General features: G+C 39.7%; 1 long non-coding RNA gene across 3 annotated transcripts; it reads left to right on the forward strand.

Annotated features, from left to right (window-relative positions):
- The first annotated feature begins 653 nt into the window (after positions 1-653).
- Positions 654-6,969, forward strand: LOC148676747 (uncharacterized). 3 transcript variants are annotated; one of them, XR_015928270.1, is made up of 4 exons: positions 654-698; positions 1,011-1,353; positions 5,727-5,841; positions 6,091-6,969. It is a non-coding gene; the product is annotated as an uncharacterized LOC148676747 (long non-coding RNA). The 3 variants fall into 3 exon arrangements; XR_015928273.1 differs by lacking the exons at positions 654-698; positions 1,011-1,353 and adding exons at positions 1,372-2,746; positions 2,832-2,881; XR_015928263.1 differs by lacking the exon at positions 654-698 and having other exon boundaries at positions 705-1,353.
- The last annotated feature ends 10,802 nt before the right edge of the window (positions 6,970-17,771 follow it).

Consider the following 17,771-nt stretch of genomic DNA (forward strand, 5'->3'; position numbering starts at 1 on the left):
ACACTTATAATTTTCCATATAGTGTGTTTTTTCAAGAGAGGTCTTTTATTTTTCTGAATAAAACAGAATATCTGTATTCAGGGAGCCTGTTTGTATCTCTGTCATGTACCAGGAATTAAACTAACTTAGTGAGCTAATTGCCATTGTTTTAAGCATCTTAAAGTGACTGTTGTGGTGTTTCCTCGCCACAACACTAACTTTGACCATAACCTTTATTGGTAATTAGCTAATTAATTACTCTGTAATCCTGCTTAATTAAAGTCACTTAATATATAGCTTCACCACTCTTGGAAAACATCCCATTTTTAAAATAAAAAGTGGCATACAAGTTAAGATTAATTCTGTTGTGCAGTAATTAGACATTTTGTCAATCATTTTGTAAAGGGCCTGGCTAGTTGTTCATCCTGCTGTTGTCATTAATCCGGTTTTAATTATTGCGCTACAGACACAAGCAGGGCTCTGAGTGTGTAATGTTCATGGAAGGACTCTTGCTGTTGCAACTGCTTTTGGGAAATAAGAGAAACTACAGGTCTTTGCACAGGCAGCTGGTTCAACTCAGCGTTGCAGTGTTTTCTTATGGGCTCCAGAGTTTTTGAGTTTTGGAACATGTGGATCTCTGTGTGACATCTCAAAATAATACCTTTTTTTAAATCCTAACATAACAGTAGAAGAACAAAACAGCAGGATAGAAGCAAATGGTGATGTAACATTTAAATTAAGCAGAGAAATTATAGGTGTTGCAAGATGATAAGTTATCATTATTGCTATAAATGTGAACGGAAAATATGATCTTTGTTTAAGTATGAGTCATTGGACCTTAATGTGAGGATTGTACTTTTCCACACATAGTTTCATATATAAAATAAGTCTATATTTTTTTACACATAAGAAAATACTCGAAGCCCTGGCTTGCCCCGGAAGCCATCTTAAGTTTCCTTTTATGAATAATCTCATCTGTTTGAGAAGATGCTCTGAACATACTCTGTTTGTTTGTAATTGTTTCTTAGCAGTCGTGACTCAGCAGAATTACTTCTCTGCCAAGTACTGAATGTGGGGGAAGAATCCACTGAAAAGCAACCAGAAACCAAGACATATAAAGTATTGCTCTGGCGCTGTGCATTGACACGGCATTTCATTACATAGGCACAGCCTGGCTTCAGAAACCAAGTTAATCTATTTCTGTACAGAAAAAGAAACAGCACCTGCACTCACTGTCTCCGCCTGCTGCACTTCCCACCAGCTTTTCCTACGGGCACAGGCAACCCACTGGCACAACTGACGTCATCTTGCATGTAGCTGGGGTTCCGAAATCGACACCATCCAGACTTCCCCACATGCTGCTGGACGACTGAGGTATCATGATCGACGTTTTCTCATGTTAGGTCATTTCCTGGCAGCATTTTTTTTTTACATGGAAAGATCAAAGTTAGTGTTATTTAAATCTCAGTGTATTAAACAAACTTCCAAAGGTGATAGGAAATTTGCTAATGAGCAAGGACAAGTTAAAAGCTGCTGTCAAAATCTGCAAAACCTTGAATGATCTACAGGTATGAAAAATAAATAAATGTAGATTACATAAGATGAAAGCTGAAATCAAATAAAGTTGAACTTAATGTAGACAACTGCACAAATGGATATATTCATGCAGAACAGGTTTTATATCTTGGCTGTTAGTGGTGTTACCTCACAGCTCTAAGGCAAATGTGGAGTTTGCATCTTCCTATTTTTGTGTAGGCTTTCTCTTGGTTTTCTCTAACATCCAAAGGCATGATGGCTAGGTTAATTGGTGTTTCTGTGTACTACTGTGTGTGCCCTGGGCAATTTATTAAAAATGTGCTTCTGGGAAGAACAAGGATGTTCATTCCTGTGCTGAAATTTCAGTGGGTTGCTTGCACTCAGGCTGTCTCATTCACTGTATGGCCCACAAAACAAGCAGTAGATCCATGGTTTTAAAACACGGATCAATACAGCTTTGACAATTAGTGCTGTCGTACAGTATATAAGTATAAGACTCACACCCATCCAACTCCAGTTGTCATTATTGTGTTGGAAGTTGAACAGTTTCAGGAAAACCCCCACAAAACATAATTCCTATCATCCTTAGCAGCACTTAAGAATTCTGTGCTACTCCAATCAAGTGAGTGTTTCCATTTAGTTTCAGCCAGTCATATAGCTCATATCTTTAGCAGTCCTCTCTGCACTATAGTACAGTCTGCATGTTGAGCACTGGCCCTTACTAATCCACATACAGAGTACATTACATACTCACAAACTTTTAAAGACATGCGGTGGTCTTGTATGCAAGAAGATGTACAATAATACTGTAGCAGTGACATCATTCCTTGTCAATAGCAATCAAGTCACAATAGGACACTAGTCTTTTTTCATAGGAGCTTGTCTGCGTCTTATATAGATCAGATTAAACTTTGACCATTGTAGTGCCTGTTCAAATAAACACACTCAATGTGTTCTTTACACAGAGGACTTTCTGTACATTAAGGCTCCAAGTTGTAACATTTTTCTTTTGCAGTCCTGCTTTTTATAACCACTCCAGCTTCTTTTGTGAATGGGCAGGGGATGTGCCAGCTTCCAGCAGGTGTGCATATTGGACAGAGGCCAAGCAGAATCTCAGCCAAAACCAGAGCTTGACTGTTATTCCCTGGCCCTGGGAGAGACCAGAGAGGGAAGTGCAGTTTTTAGGATCCAACCACTGATCATGAGAAGATTCACAACAGAATATTCAGAAGTAAATAAAATATGCACATATCGGAATATCTCTAAGGCAGTATCCCGTTGCAGATATTAATTTCTGCTTTAATAAATCCTTTAAGGTCTCCTGAGGGTGTGCTTTGGCAGACAACAGCAGGAAAACAGAGAAAAGGTTAGGCAATCTCTTAGAAATCCTGAATAAAACATCACAAGCACAGAGCAGAATTTGCTCTGCTTTCATCGTGCGCTCATTTGGATACTTGTCTATTTCAATTTTGCAATTAAACTCTTACAGAAAAATATACAATTAAATATAATAAATACATTTTCTTCCCTGAATCTAAACCATGCTGTACTTACATTAATTACAATAACTGTATGTACTTGTATGTAAAGATACACACTGGAAGACATAAATATGCATCACAAAAAATAAAATGTTTCACACTAGTATGGAATATCTTGAGATCCACATATCTAATCAGTGTACATTTTCTATGTTCACTGAAAACTCTTTCATTCAAAATATTACAATAAATTCATTTAATTGATTTCACATGCTACCTCTGTAATATAGTTAACAAATGAAACAGGGCCCACTGGCACTGTGGATGTTACAGAAGTGACATCAACCCACTTTCACCTTGAAACCTAGACAGTGTTGAATTCTCTCATGACTGAAGACCCAGTCATTTGGCATAGAGGAGTTTGCCACTGTCTAGGAAGTGGTGCTGTGTGTTATCTGGCCCTACAAGTGACTATGTTCATCTCATCATACAAGTACAGTAGATGGAAACACTTCAGGAACATAATTCCTAATTCAATATTACATTTGGCTGAATCAAGGTTGGCATAATTAGAGACTTAAGAGGTACCAAGCAGTGAAAAAAAAAAGGTTTAAAACCTTCTTATAGGCTTTTCATAAGCTCTCATATCATCTGACTCAAACAGGTTAACACAGAATTACTGGTAGTTTAGCGTGAAGGAATGCATTGTGTTTCTGAAACCTTTTTTTTAATCCAGAAAATGACAGTGGGCATTTGGCTGCACTGCAGCAACTGTTTAGATGCGCCAATGATGTGTGTGTGTGGGCAGTGTGTGTGTGGGCACTGTGAAGTTTAGGAATGCCTGTCCCACAGTCCCAGTGGGAGGTTGTGAGGGGGCAGTGTGCTACAGCACAGAGCTGCTGGGGTTTGGCCAGCCAGTCACACAGCCTCACACACTCTCTGTACTTACAACCCATACAGAAAATTTACAAGACACTCCAATGAAAGACATATGCATGTATAAATATAGAGAGCATGATTGAAATCCTGCAATACAAAAAGCAATTTGAAGTCTTGGCTGTAGGCAGCCCTGACAGTTCTGCCCTGGGTGGGGTGATTGCTCTTTTCGTCTGAGGCATGGTGAGGCTTCTTTCTGACAGCCCATCATTGTCTTGTCATAGTGTCATTGAGTAGCACAGCTCCTGTTCGTCTCAATTCAGAGTGCCTCATTATCTTGAAAACAGATCACATACAGAATCCCACTGTAGCAGATCATTGCAAATTAGAGGAATACCAAGAACAAATAACAGTAAATGATTAACAATAATAGTCAAGTCAGCAAAAAAAACATTAGAGAATGTGTTAAAAACTGGTGAATAAGGTCAAAGCAAAAACCAGTGCTGAGCAACTCAACTGGGAAGTGAGTGTGGTGGATGTCTATGGCTTGGACATCAGAGATTTCCACCTTGGTCATGTCACTAGCTGACAGAGACTGGGTTTGGATAGGCAAATCAAACCACTCTCAGCTGTCCACCAAATAAGTCCTGCTTCATCCTTGGTGATCGTGCAATGACCCTTAAATGTGTCAAATGCCAACTGACTCTGCAGGTGAGCATATCAGAGGCGCATGCACGTGTCTCATTCTCTCTCCAGCAGGTACAGGAGTCATTTCCAGACATTCAAATCTGAAACAAAAAATGGTGATTTTAAATTGGGAGGCATTAAAATATTTGGAGATTCCAACTTTTAGAAAGAAAAAGAATAAACAGTAGTTCCCTTCAATCCTGCACTGCAACTGCAAATACAGTGGCACATTATCTGCTCTTCTTCTAAATCATTTCAGGTGATATTTACATTTCAACCTCCTCACACCTCTAAGCATGACATTAATTGTAACTCAAAGTCCACCCTTAATCCTAACTATGATTAATCTTATCTATTACCCTAACCTTCACCATAACCCTAACCCTTACACAGAACTGGTCTGTGTGGCCTGCAGGAGCCACGAGATCTCAGATAACGTAGGGAGTCTTAAGTGATAGTGAAGATGAAGGCTTGGACTGGAGAGGTGAAGAGAGATGGCTAAGTTACTGTCTTTTTTCACCTCTCACCACAACCAAACAGGCACTACCCCTGATACCTGATTGGCTCCTCATTTTGGATTTTACACTTAATCAACAAGATCTACATGAGATGTGAAAGAACATGGTCCCCTAAAGCTGTCGTCTTCCCTATTGCAATCACCTAGAACCAGATTCAGTTTTAGGAACTACTGTATAATACTGTAAGCATATGCAATCATTTGCCAAAAGTGTTCCCTTTTTTTAAAGTGCAGAGCAAAATAATTTAATACCAAATTATTTAATATAAATTAATTTAAGTCCTCGGCTATTTGCAATAATTGTTTATTCAGGCAAATTTACTAAATAAGCCTAATATAGTTTGAAAATAGATGACAATATGAATTCAATACTAAAAAGTGCAGGGAATACTGTAAAGGTTTTGGTAGCAGAACATTACTGATGATCCTGCCCTTGATTTACAGTGGCCCATGAAACAATTGGAGCCTAGAGAATGACTGAGGTGGATGATTGGAATAACCTTCTCATGTGTCAGACTCCAGGCCATGGTATTGGGCAGTGTACTTTGTACCACATGATATGAAATTAGAAGTAAAGTTTGACATCTCAGCATGGTTCAGAGCATCAACCTTCATTCATCAAGCCATCATCAGAAAAACTCTCATTCTAGGTATTATTCTGCATCCCAGAGCCCACCCCAGAAGCACAGGGCCCAAGGCAGGACAACACCATGGATGAAACACTGATCCAGCACAAGCCACAGACATTAAAGATTAAGAGCATGGGTATCAAACACAATTACTCGAGGGCCTGCTGTTATCTGGTTTTTGTTCCACCCAGGTTCTTGGTTACATAGCTGGTGTAATTGCTCAATTAACTGCATAAATGTAACACTTCTAGCCAGGGTCCTTGGTGTTTCATGGGTAATTGTAACTCTAATGAAGTCAATTCTTTGAGCAACTGACTGAAAAAGACCTTAATAAATATCCTATATATGTATAACTAAGAAATGAACAATGTTAATTGTTCAATAGGTGTGACCTCTCTGAAAGGTGCCTTGGCAAGGAAGTGAGGTCTGGCCCTGACCAGCGAACAACATGATCCTCCTCATGTGAGGTGAACCAGAGAGAAAGCAGAGGGGGCTGAGGTGCCAACTAGCAGCCCAGCCTTCTCAGCAACAGCAGCAATAATGGTGCTAGAAACGGTTGGGACAAGGGGTGTTGCACCCCCATGCCTGCTATGATCAGCTTTCTGGAATCTGCTGCTGAAACAGACAACTCTGTAATGTACTGTATGTTTGGGATTGTCACATTCGTATGGCTTTTCCACCAATTTTATTAAATCCTTTTTTAATGTTTTGTGTGCAGAAACCTCTGATGTCTTACAGGGCTTTATTTTATATAAACTGACTGGTCTCTCTCTTTTCTATTTTTTACTTTTATTTCTTTTTTTTTCTCCAGACAAAATTAGCTCCTTCATTCCCATGCTGTTTCCTCTTTCCTTCTCCTCCTTGTTCTTTGTTGTCTGAATTTACTAGCTGTGATTTATTTATCATGGGGATTGATTTCCGCTCCAAGATCACAGTTCCCCTGACACCCAATCAGCTAAACGTGATGCGTGCCTCACCGCTAGACAGCTCCAAAAATATTTCACTTTCTTTTATTCATGTAAAAGAAAAAAAGTGGTTGAAGCATCAACAGAAAGGTTGATGGGAAGCATCTATCAGTATGCGCTGCTAAAACGAACATGTAAGACTATTAAAACCCTCGTAGCTAGAAATGTCATTGCAACTGTCTTCAATAATCAGACCAGTAATTCTCCTGGTTTTTAATTTGCTGTAATCTGGTGGTAGCATTGTTAAAGGGGTAATAATGGAAGATGGGTTTGGGATTTAACCTATGCAAAGTGTGTTTTTGTGCCATCTTACATGTGGTTCACCTGTAGGCATTTCAGAAATTGACAGTTTAAGATCCTACAGGTGCTTTTCATGGGCTCTTTTAGAAGATTGACTTCTGAGCGGGCAAGGATAAGGGAAAATAAGAAAGGAAACAAACAAAAGGAAGTCATTCTGTGCATATATTTTTATGTTTTGATGCTGGAAGCTATCATTTTGTGTGTACATGTATAATATGTTGGATAAATATTTTGTTAATTCTTTGTACACTGTATTTTTTGCTGGTTGACTTGTGATTACGTATGTAGCCTTAGATAAAAGTGTGCAGTAAATAACAATACTCATTTTTTAAAGTCTGCAGTAAATAACAATACTATTTTTTTCCAGATATTTCTTGAAGGATCCCACATTCAAAAGAGAAGATTACAAACATCAAGTTCTCTATGTTAAACAACAGCTCACATTCTCAAATCTACATGTACCTGCTCTTAATTTGCACTTGTCTACCTAGGCCTTTAGTTCATTGCTGAACAGGATTCCTAATTATTTAATGGTTTTTAAAAAATGATGTTCCCTTGGGGTTTGTTTGGGCACAGACAGCTGGGAGATGAAACTGGTACTTTATAACAGTGTTCTCTAACTAAGTTTCATGGTCCTCAGTGACCCTTCAAGAGGAAAACCTTTTACTCCAAGTCTAGCAATGTAGAAAATCAATACTCTCACCCAGTGACTATGCTCTGAAATCTCCTAGGGGGGATCCTTTGACCTGTGGCTCTGCTTTTAATGTTATATGGTGAGCACTAGCATTTATTACAAAAAGTTTAGATTGGGAAGGCTTATGGTGTTTCCTGAAAGGGGCTTGAGAAACCAGTTTGAAAAAAGCCCTGAACTCAGGGAATGACACCAGAGACAGACAGAGACCAAGCAGCACCTTCCATCTCTTCGTACTGGGCCCGGGAGGTGCTGACATGAGCTGTGAAGGAGATGTTTTGGTGCTGGGTGGGAGAAAGAGGTTATAGGGGTCACTGTCTATTTCAGGACACATACCGAGATAAAGCCAGCATCTTCTTCATGGACACCCCTGCCAGTTCTGAATCTCTAACTGAGCTTAAAACCGTAAAAGCCATTTTTATGTGCATTCTCCTTCATAGAGATGCCGGATATTTTGTGCTTTTCGAAACACCGTTAAAACAGAAAACTACAAGACTGCTGACTGCTGCAACTTCTAGACAGCAACTGTAGCTGTCTGAGTCTCCCGCACTGAGAGGACTGTCTGATCAGCAGGGGAAAGACAAATTAAAGTCCAAATTTATGTGCCCAGGACTGAAGCAAATGAAGCATTTCTATCAATTCCCCCTGCAATAAAGGAGAATAGAGGAGAAGTGCCAGTAACTAAGGAGCTAACCGGATAATTACTTCGGCAAGCCGTTGTCGTTTCCAAAGGAGGGACGACAATTTAATCAGAGGAACTTCAAACGGCCATGCAGAGAGAGATTAGGAAAGTTAATGCCTTTCCATCTCTAGGCAGAATGCTGTTTAATGTGCAGAGACAGAAAGCGTCAGAGACTTTGAGAGAGTGCCTATGTGTGCATTTCTGTGTGTTCTTCAGATGGTATGGAACCAGCATTTCCAATATCCCCAGCAGAAAAAGAATAATTTCTGGCACAATAGTACAGGATTTGATAAGAACAGGCACTACAGAGAAATGGATAAAACACTCAGTCTGACCCACAACAAGCTGCATGCTCTTGTATACTCTGTGCCAATTAAAGAGAAAAGCAATATTCTAATGTTGTTTTAACTCTGCTAGTCCCTATATGCAGATTTACACAGAACAAACAAAAAAGTTTGAAATATCTAGCATCTGGTGCTATATAAAAGTAAGCAGAATAATTATATCTGAAATGGATCAGTCAGGTGTACTACGGGAGTCTGACAATTTATTTTCTCTGTAATGACCAGCTGTGATTAAAGCACAAATTTCCTTCTGCCTTCCATTGTTTACCAATTCACTGAGGTCTAGAGGACATCACAGGGAATCACAAGAATGTTGGTATTCTTAGAGCTGATAGGATAGAAGTAGGCATAACACTTAACAGCGGATTTCAAGCCCTGTGACCCTATCCTGAATCTATATTAGCAATGAAAATCTTGTGTGGTGAAATTCATGCATTTAGCTTAGTGGAGGGAATACAGATTAACATTCTTTCAGTATTGCCTCACAGACGGTGAGTGCGATCAACAGTAATGTGCAGAACCTTGCCAAGGCCAGTGGCCTGCATGAGGGAAAGCATTTGGATGTCAGAGGGGAAGAGAATAAATCACTGTACAAATGACGGGTCAGGAGAAGGGAAATGGACTGTGTGTTTGAAGGGGTGGGATTTCACTTAATACTACTGTCTCAGGACAGCAAGGGAACAGTGACTGTCTGTCTCCAAACCCATGCAATGAACTTCACAGTGACCCAGAGGATTTCAGCTTCTCAGAGAAGAAAAAGATTCTCTTGGTTAGTGTCTACAGCTAACTGGAGGACACACAAGTGCAATCTGCTGTTTATGCTGACCCACGGGGCTCAGAGAACAGAGCCGGCTCTCAAAGGGGACCGGCAGTGTGCGCTCGTTTAACACACTGTGACTGGGCCCAGTTCTCGTGCATATAAAGACAGTGAGGTCATGCACAGAGCCAGGCTGCTCTTCTGCCAGAGAACACAAAGCCTTTGTTGCACCGAGGCTCAGATCAGAGGGCAGCAGCGCAGCAGGGCCAGAGTTTCTAAATGTGGAAACACACACAGCTCTGCCTTTTCACACCATGAATGTGAGAGCTGCTTCTGAAATCAACTGCACTTTTGAGACAAATGTCACACACCCTCCCCCTTCCTACCTGATCCACTTCTTCATGGGAATTCAGACAGTGTATATACTGCAGATCACAGTGGTGCAACCACACTAAAGAGCAAGCCATAGAGTGCTTTTCAGTAAAGATGCCAGAGCTGAGAGCTCACTTTGGGAGTCAGAGGCTGCTCACAGATAGTAGAGCGTGGGTAAACACTGGACAGTGTGAGTAGACTTCATCTATTGGGGCTAAGCCAACCCAGACAGCACTTCACACTCAGCACAGAGAGCAGGGCCAGAAGACAGGTCCAGATCTTAGGTGGATACCATCAGAGTAAAAAAAACAGCCTCATTATGTCAGAATGACTTATTCCATCCATCCATTCATCCCATCTATTTGCTTCTGCTTTCTTGGTGAAGGTCATGGCAAATTGTTTTAAATTTTTTTAAACACAAGCGTAAGTAAGATAAGTTAGGATCTTTCCTCTGTATTGTCATGTTATTTTTTCTTACAGTTCTTGTACTGTAATGTTACTAAAAATGTGTCATCTTTATAATGGAATTATAAAGTATAAATGTACTATATAAATGTAATTAGATTCATTTCTTATAGGCTACTCACACAATATAAACAAAAGCCTTATAGGAAAAGCCTTGCTATCTGAAAAGCTATCTTCCTTTCAGAACACAGAGCAAGGAGTCTTTAATACCATGGACAAGTTTATATTTCAGATTTCCCTGCAGAGTGAAACCTTTCTGCATAAATGAACTCTTATCATACGTGGTTCCTATACAGAACATGATTCACCCCCCAAGACTATACAGTGCATTGTGAAGTGTCACACTTAAAGCATTCTTCACCAGCAGTGTGCGACACATTCGGTGGACAAGTGAGAAATTATCTGTCTCCACTGATATTTACTTTCATTTAATTTAACAGTTTTATGGAAATGTCTGCAAAATATGGTAATACCGTCCACCAACAGATCTTGTTAAATCTAATTTTGGAGTATATTACAAATAAATACAAGCAGCATGTACTGTACAAGCTATATTTAATAATAATGCTATTATGATTGTGTTATAATAAGATTATTATTAAATTAATAAACATTTGAAACTGAGAATACCATATTTAGAAAAATTATTATAGATCATTTGTAATAGCTTATAACAGAATGTATTAATTTGATTAACTTGTTACTTCACACTGTTACACTCCACTTTTTCCTCAATGTGACTGTGCCTCTTTTGACCTAACCCCAGCTTGCACAGCTGTGTGAGACAAGCCCCAGTGTCTGGGAAGAAGAGGGGATGAACAAATCAATTTACAGGAGATAGGGATTAATTTACCCTCACTTCTCACAGTCACGGCTGATGTTCAGGGACTCAAACACAGATGTTCCTGAGCTGTGCTGGAATGTGCTGTGTAAGGGGATGTAGGAGAGGCTGGGTGGCAGAGTTATGGGACATTGTCTCTCCAGCACAGTAGTCCTTAGTTAAAGGAGCAGGTCTGCAGTGGGTGCCTGTTTCCCAGGACAGACGAAAGCATTTGTAATCCCTCTTAACATGCATGCAAATCCTATCTCTTCTCCTGCCCAACTTCACAATAGGCTGTGTGTGAGTGGGGCTGGAGAGAGAAAGCAAGAGTGCAGGCTTTGGATGAAGGTTGGAGAAGCGTGAGGATCTTTTCCCTGTGAAAAGGGAGCATCCCTGCGTTTCAGATGCATTGATCCTCTGTCCTTTCTCCTCCCCCCCAGCACATGCCTACTGTCATCAGGGAAGAGAAGATGTCAACCAATCCAACTGCAAGTTTCCCATTACTCCTGAGCAGTTGTCTGGAATGAAATAATGGCATTATGCAACCCCGTTAAACTCCCTGGGCCTGGTTATTCCAGTGGGCAAATAGTAAACAAAACAGAAAAAACTAAGTTTACTAGATTTGTTACTTTTAATTATTTAATAATGTACGCTGAATCTCTGCTCTGAGCATTAGGCTGAGAGACACCTGAGGAATGAGATGAGGCACCCCGCACCCTTCACTGAGGGGAACAGGGATCAGGAGACTATTTAAAGAGCCAATCAAAACTATCCTGCACATTTGCTGGAGGCCAGATGAAACTAGGATCTACAGCAAAAGAAGTCTGAACATGGAAAAAACTATGTAAACTCCTTAGAAAGGCAGCCAAGTTTGCAATCACACCCAGGATCTTCTTGCTATGAGGCTGCAAAGCTAAACACCATGCGCACATTTCTTCTTATCATCAGCATCTTTTTTAAGTGAGTCTTTGATGTTATGGACTACATCAGACAACTCTATTGGTAATTCCCAATACTCCAGTAAATGTTCCTTAGCTCTAGGCTAGAAAGATCACCCCAGTCTATTGCCCTGCAGGTTTAAATGAAACTTTTAATCAGTAACTGATTAAAGTCTTGAAATGTCATTATTTTGGCCCATTAAATGTAACTTGCTCCCCCCTAAACTAGGCTTTTCCAGGTTAATTATTACTATGAAGTTTCTGAATCTGGCCAATTTGTTCTTGCCAATATCATGACATTATAAGGCTATGTCTGCAGAAGTAATAAAGACAAAAATGTTGGCCTAGTTTCCTGTAAAGCTGTCTTTAAGATCGTATCTATAAAAATCCCATGTATTGAGAATTAACCTCAAAAAGCAGGAATAGCTCATAAAATATATCTGCTATAATTTGCTGTAGATATTGTAGTCTACTCTTTATTTGTGTTTGATTGTATAATTTTATTGCCGATTGCATCTAATTGTTTTCTTTGACCATTTTACTTCGTAAATAATGCAATGTAACAAAATATGGGGTGTGATTGTCAGGGAGGCGGGGCCTCTCATTGAAAAGGCATGTGTTGCTAAGCGACCACAGCAGTAAGGTAAAGAAGGCAGCAATGTGATTCCGACCAAATGGAAATGACCAAAATGAGAGAGATTCCACTGCTACTTCCCAAAGTACTTTGTGTGTGAAGCAACCAGATTCTGGTGTGATTCTCTTGGTATCCGGGAGTGAAGGGCTTGGGGTTATGAAATTCCCAAGGTGATCTTGGAGGTGGTCATAAAAGAATAGAGGTGTGTGCGATAGATGTGATGCCACAGAGGGTGATGTGTCATGAGTATGGTTCTCTGAGCCATTAACCTCAGAGGTCTTTATTTAGTGAACAAGCCTTTGAGAGCATCAATCTCGGTGGAGACCGCATGTAAAAGGGGAAAACATTGCAAAAAGTTTCTCCAACAGTCTGTGATGAGCATGTCAATCACAGGAGACCCACCTGGATCACATACTTAAAGTAAAGGCAAGCCCCATGGTCTCACAGTGACTGTCTAAAAAACTAGTGATGTTTACCATTTTTTATGTGCTCTATATATTGTTCAAATGCGTTAAATAGGATGCATTTGAAAAAATGTGCCGGTTATCCCATTTGGATCAGACATCCATTGGAGTGGATATAACATTTCTGTTTGTATTCTGACACGTACATGATAATTTCCATCAGGGAAACACGACATCCCATTAAAGGTGTTCTTCAAAAACATAGGACTGTAGAGTTCTTTACCAAGATTTTCTTTTTAAATTTAATTTCTAGTAGAAAAACTGGGGCAGTGTATGAAAAGTATTTTTTCATATACACAATCAATTTTATGGTAGAATGAATTAAATTACTAATAAAAATAAATGATCTTCTTCTGTGAAGTATTCACTGTTGTTTGGTATGTTTTGTTTGGTTTGATGTTGGATGTCATTCACGTCGGCTTAATTCAATCCGGCATCTCTTTTTTTGCTTTAAAATGAACATCCTGTTAATTGGCAGGAGTGGGTGGCTGTGCAGACGAGGATTACACAGTGGATGTGTGGGAGACAAAGCAATGTGTTAAGATTTACCAACAATGTGAAGTGTGCAATGTGGAGTTTTCATGAGTTAGCAGGACAGCATAAGATGTTATAAGATTTTAGGGTGTTGGAACTCCAGATACGGAAAATATCAGCTTCCCTACCCTCTGTGTGTTTGTTTCATATACTTTCCTTTACGATTCCCCTGCTGAGTGGCCTGTTGACCCTTTAAAAGTGAAAAACAACTTGACTGTATTTATTTTCTTGGATTTTTCATTTTATTCCTGTCACAAGGGCTTCCACCAAGCAGTACCCTAAGGCCCAGTGCAAAACAATACAAGTCAGGGGCAGTCATGCCACACTAAAATAGACTGCGGGTATGCACAGTATATACAATGCAAGCAACTGTAACAAAAAACAAAGAGGGATTCTTGATTCTTTACACTGCAGCCTCACTTAGCCTCACAATTATTTCTTCCTAATAAGTTTGTTACTATTTAGATGTCCAGCATTAAATAAGCTTCCAGCTTCTACTAGGGTCTTGAGTCTTGCTAGCAAATTTTATGTGGAAGAATTGGGGTCTGCCTTATAGGCAAAGCTCCTTCCCCTTGTTATTTCCTGTGCCATTGCTTTTAGGGAAATATCATTTTTTCCTCCATACTCACAAATTGACAAAAATATTCCAAATAATCTTCCTCATGCAAAATAACCATTATGCTGTTTGGTGTTTTCTATTTTTCCTAGAAATAATTATCTTTAACAGAAATATTATGGTCATTTACTGTGGTAAGTTACTGTTGTGAATAAATGAAACAGGAACAGCAGCAGCCCTCCAGAGCACTAGAGGGTGCTGTAGAAGCAGGGTGTTAGTTTTCTGGTTCCGAGGCTATATCTTTGGCACTGACTGTGAGTGTGGTTTACTTTTGGCTAACAGTAATGTTGGTTGAAATATTTCTCTCCCTCTTCCCAGTCTGTTGTATAAACGCATGGCTATTTCTTGATATTTATAAGGCCTGCAGTGAACACCATCTGTATGGCACTCACCATCATACCCATCCAATTTGGCATGTATGTTATTTTTTATAAGTTTTGGCTCACAATAACAACTCCTGTATTATAAAGTGAGAATGAGGAAGGCAGACAATCTCCACCAACCAGCTACTCTCCAAGTGAGTAATCCATTCTGACTTCACAGTCAGGGCAACTGGATTACTGCTGTGTCTCTCACTGGTCTTGCTAGAAGCCTGCTTTGCAGATGCCTGGGATGTAGCAGCTGTCATTCTTGTAGTGCGAGCCAACCAATGGCCAACCATCCCATTGGTGCTGAGGCAAACTTCCTCTAGTGCACGGGGAAGTGCTGTGTAATTTTCATACATTGTAACAAAGTGTGTAGGTTAAATCTGACAGAACAGACATGAAAATGAGTTTGCCTACTTTGTAAGAAATTAAAAATATTTTACAGTATGTCTACATGTTTTATGTAATACTACTTAATGATCTGTAATGTATTAGTTTTCTTATATTGTCTTTAGAAATTAATTATATGCGATTTTGTTGATGCTTGCTTTTGTCTGTTTATGATATTTAGCTTCTCAAAGTTATAACTACCCAAGAGAGGAAACAACTGGAGAGTGTCATACGCACAGCACCCAAGATCATCAGATCTGTTGCCCCTGTTATGACAGCCGAACCCCTTCCATCCCACCAGCTCCCTTTTTAAACTTCTCCCCTAGGGAGGAGGTTTCAAAGTATCAAATGTAGTACTGTTCAGTTCTCAACGATCACCTATCCAGAGGCCATTAGTCACCTTGATATGTTATATGTGTAAGTGTAATATCTGTTTTGGTTGTTTATATCTGGGCTGCCCTAGAGTAAATTTCAATCAACTTTCTTGTCATGGCAATAAAGTATTGAATTTAATTGAAGTTACTATTTGCTTTGCAGCAAGCATGTGTGCACAATGTGACTGAATGAGAGGCAGGGCTGCAAAGGCAACATATTTTGGACTAAGAGTTTTGAGAATACTCTATCCACTGTAATTTTGTCTGCTTAAATCTGTAGTTTCCTCTGCCCTGTTTCACATTTTCAGGTAGCAAAAGGGAGCACTGTTAAGCTGGATTCCTCTGTGATGAGGCTCAGCTGTGGGTGATTAGCAGGCCTCTCAAGGTATAAAAGACTGTGTCAAACATAACCTTCTCTCTTTCTTTGGGAACATCTGAATCATGGAAGCTTCTTTATTCCTGAATAAAGTGAATAGGTTTGACAGTTAAAAAGCAAGCTAGTGGCTTCAAAGGTGGGGACTGCTTTAATTGTTTCTGACCCTAGTAGAATTTGGAAGCTTATCCAATGCTGGACATCTAAATAATTACAAACTCATAAGGAAGAAATAATTGTGAGGCTAGTTTTTGCACGCAAGGTCAGAAGACAGTTGGAACATTCTGGTCATTGGTGTTGTGGCACCCCAAACTGTCACAACAGTTAACTCTTTTACATTTTATCTTTTCTCTCTTTAACAGACATGACACTTACTCAAATAAAAGGATCTCCTGTTGAAATATCTGTTTCTAATGCCTTCTTTCTAAAGGGGCAAAAATCTGTATGTCATTATATTTAAAGACAGTTTAATTGGTGTACCAGGTACTACAATTATACTGTACATGCTGACCCAAATACTAGAAACACCCCTACAAAAAATAGACTCTCTCAGTCTATTTCAGTCAGGAAGTGGGCTTGAGTGGACATGAGACAGACTTCCCTAATCTTTCCCATTTTCGGTTTCCATCACTTTCCCTGTTTGGAATAATCCTCCCAGTGGAATCTGCATAAATTCAAACATGTCATTGCTTTCATCACAACTTTAGAGGAGGACCATTCTCTTAGAAGATGGGATTGGGCTGGAAATGGTTTGAGATGTTGTGGATCACACAAGATATCGTCCAAGTAGCCACAGTCCAGTACATCTCATAGTCAATTTGCAATGACTTGGATGCTCATGTGATCACTTTGATCAATTATTTCAGGACTTTGACTAGTGTGGATTTAATCTAACCAATTAATCCACTACTTTGCAAGGGCCCTTGTGGCCCTTGAGAAGCATAGGGTGTTAGTATTCTCACTTCAAATAATCTGTTAACTACACAATGCAACATCACCTGGTTTAGTATTCAATAGGTTTTGTTCAAAACATCTAGAAATTGATTTTTTAAAGGGAAAGCTGCTAGATTGTGACTCTCTAGGTGGTTCTCTATATTTCTGCCAGAAGTGTAATTAAGAGCTGTGTAAACTTTACATGTGTCAAAGTAGTGTGCAGTGAAAGTCTGATGTCCCTCCCTGCAGACATGGTGCTGTGTGGCGATATTGAGGCCGCAGCTGGAGCACAGCAGCCCAGATGGGGGAGGCAGCAGGTTGCAGATTTAGACCTCCTAGGGATCCTGGGATCTTAATGAGAGGCAAGGATACTGCTTTTAAAGCTCAAGCATTTACTGCTTTATGCATCAATCAATAGTAATTCATCACAAACAACCACTTATTCGACAAGGCAACCAACATATCCATTAGCAGGCCATATTTACATCCCTATCCTGCTGGATAGGGGGCTAATTGAATCACGAATCTCTGGAGGGAGTCAGGGGAGTTGTATGGATTCTTCCAGATAAGGACCTTTTACACCAATTAATAATGATCTGAAACCACAATGTTATGGAGCAGCCCAGGGCTCCTTCGGTGGTGCAGTGGACTGCCCTGAGTCCCCTTCCAATCATGCCATTCATTGTTCTCTAACAAGAGACAACACCAGAACAACCAAAGGAGGATTTACTGTATTGTTGAACTGCAGGCTCTCCTGTGCTAGAAGAAGCTTACACAGGGCTTAGAGCGATCTGAGCCCCCTAATACAAGATACACAGAGAGAGGCAGAAAGGGACAAGGAATCTGAATACTGAAAAAAGAAAATGAGAGACTTTTTACTTTTTCAAATGGTTGATTATATCAAAACAATGTCAAATGAGAAAAGAGAAATCATTTACCAAGTTAGCTGATTGAGTAATTGGCACATTTCTTTTCCTAAGCCTATCAAACACCAATTATCAAATTCTGCAAGGGTTTACATTACATACAGGATACAATCATGTCCCTGT

Source organism: Lepisosteus platostomus, chromosome 2 (genome assembly GCF_059453375.1).
Source record: "Lepisosteus platostomus isolate fLepPlt1 chromosome 2, fLepPlt1.hap1, whole genome shotgun sequence".
Lineage (NCBI taxonomy): Eukaryota > Metazoa > Chordata > Actinopteri > Semionotiformes > Lepisosteidae > Lepisosteus > Lepisosteus platostomus.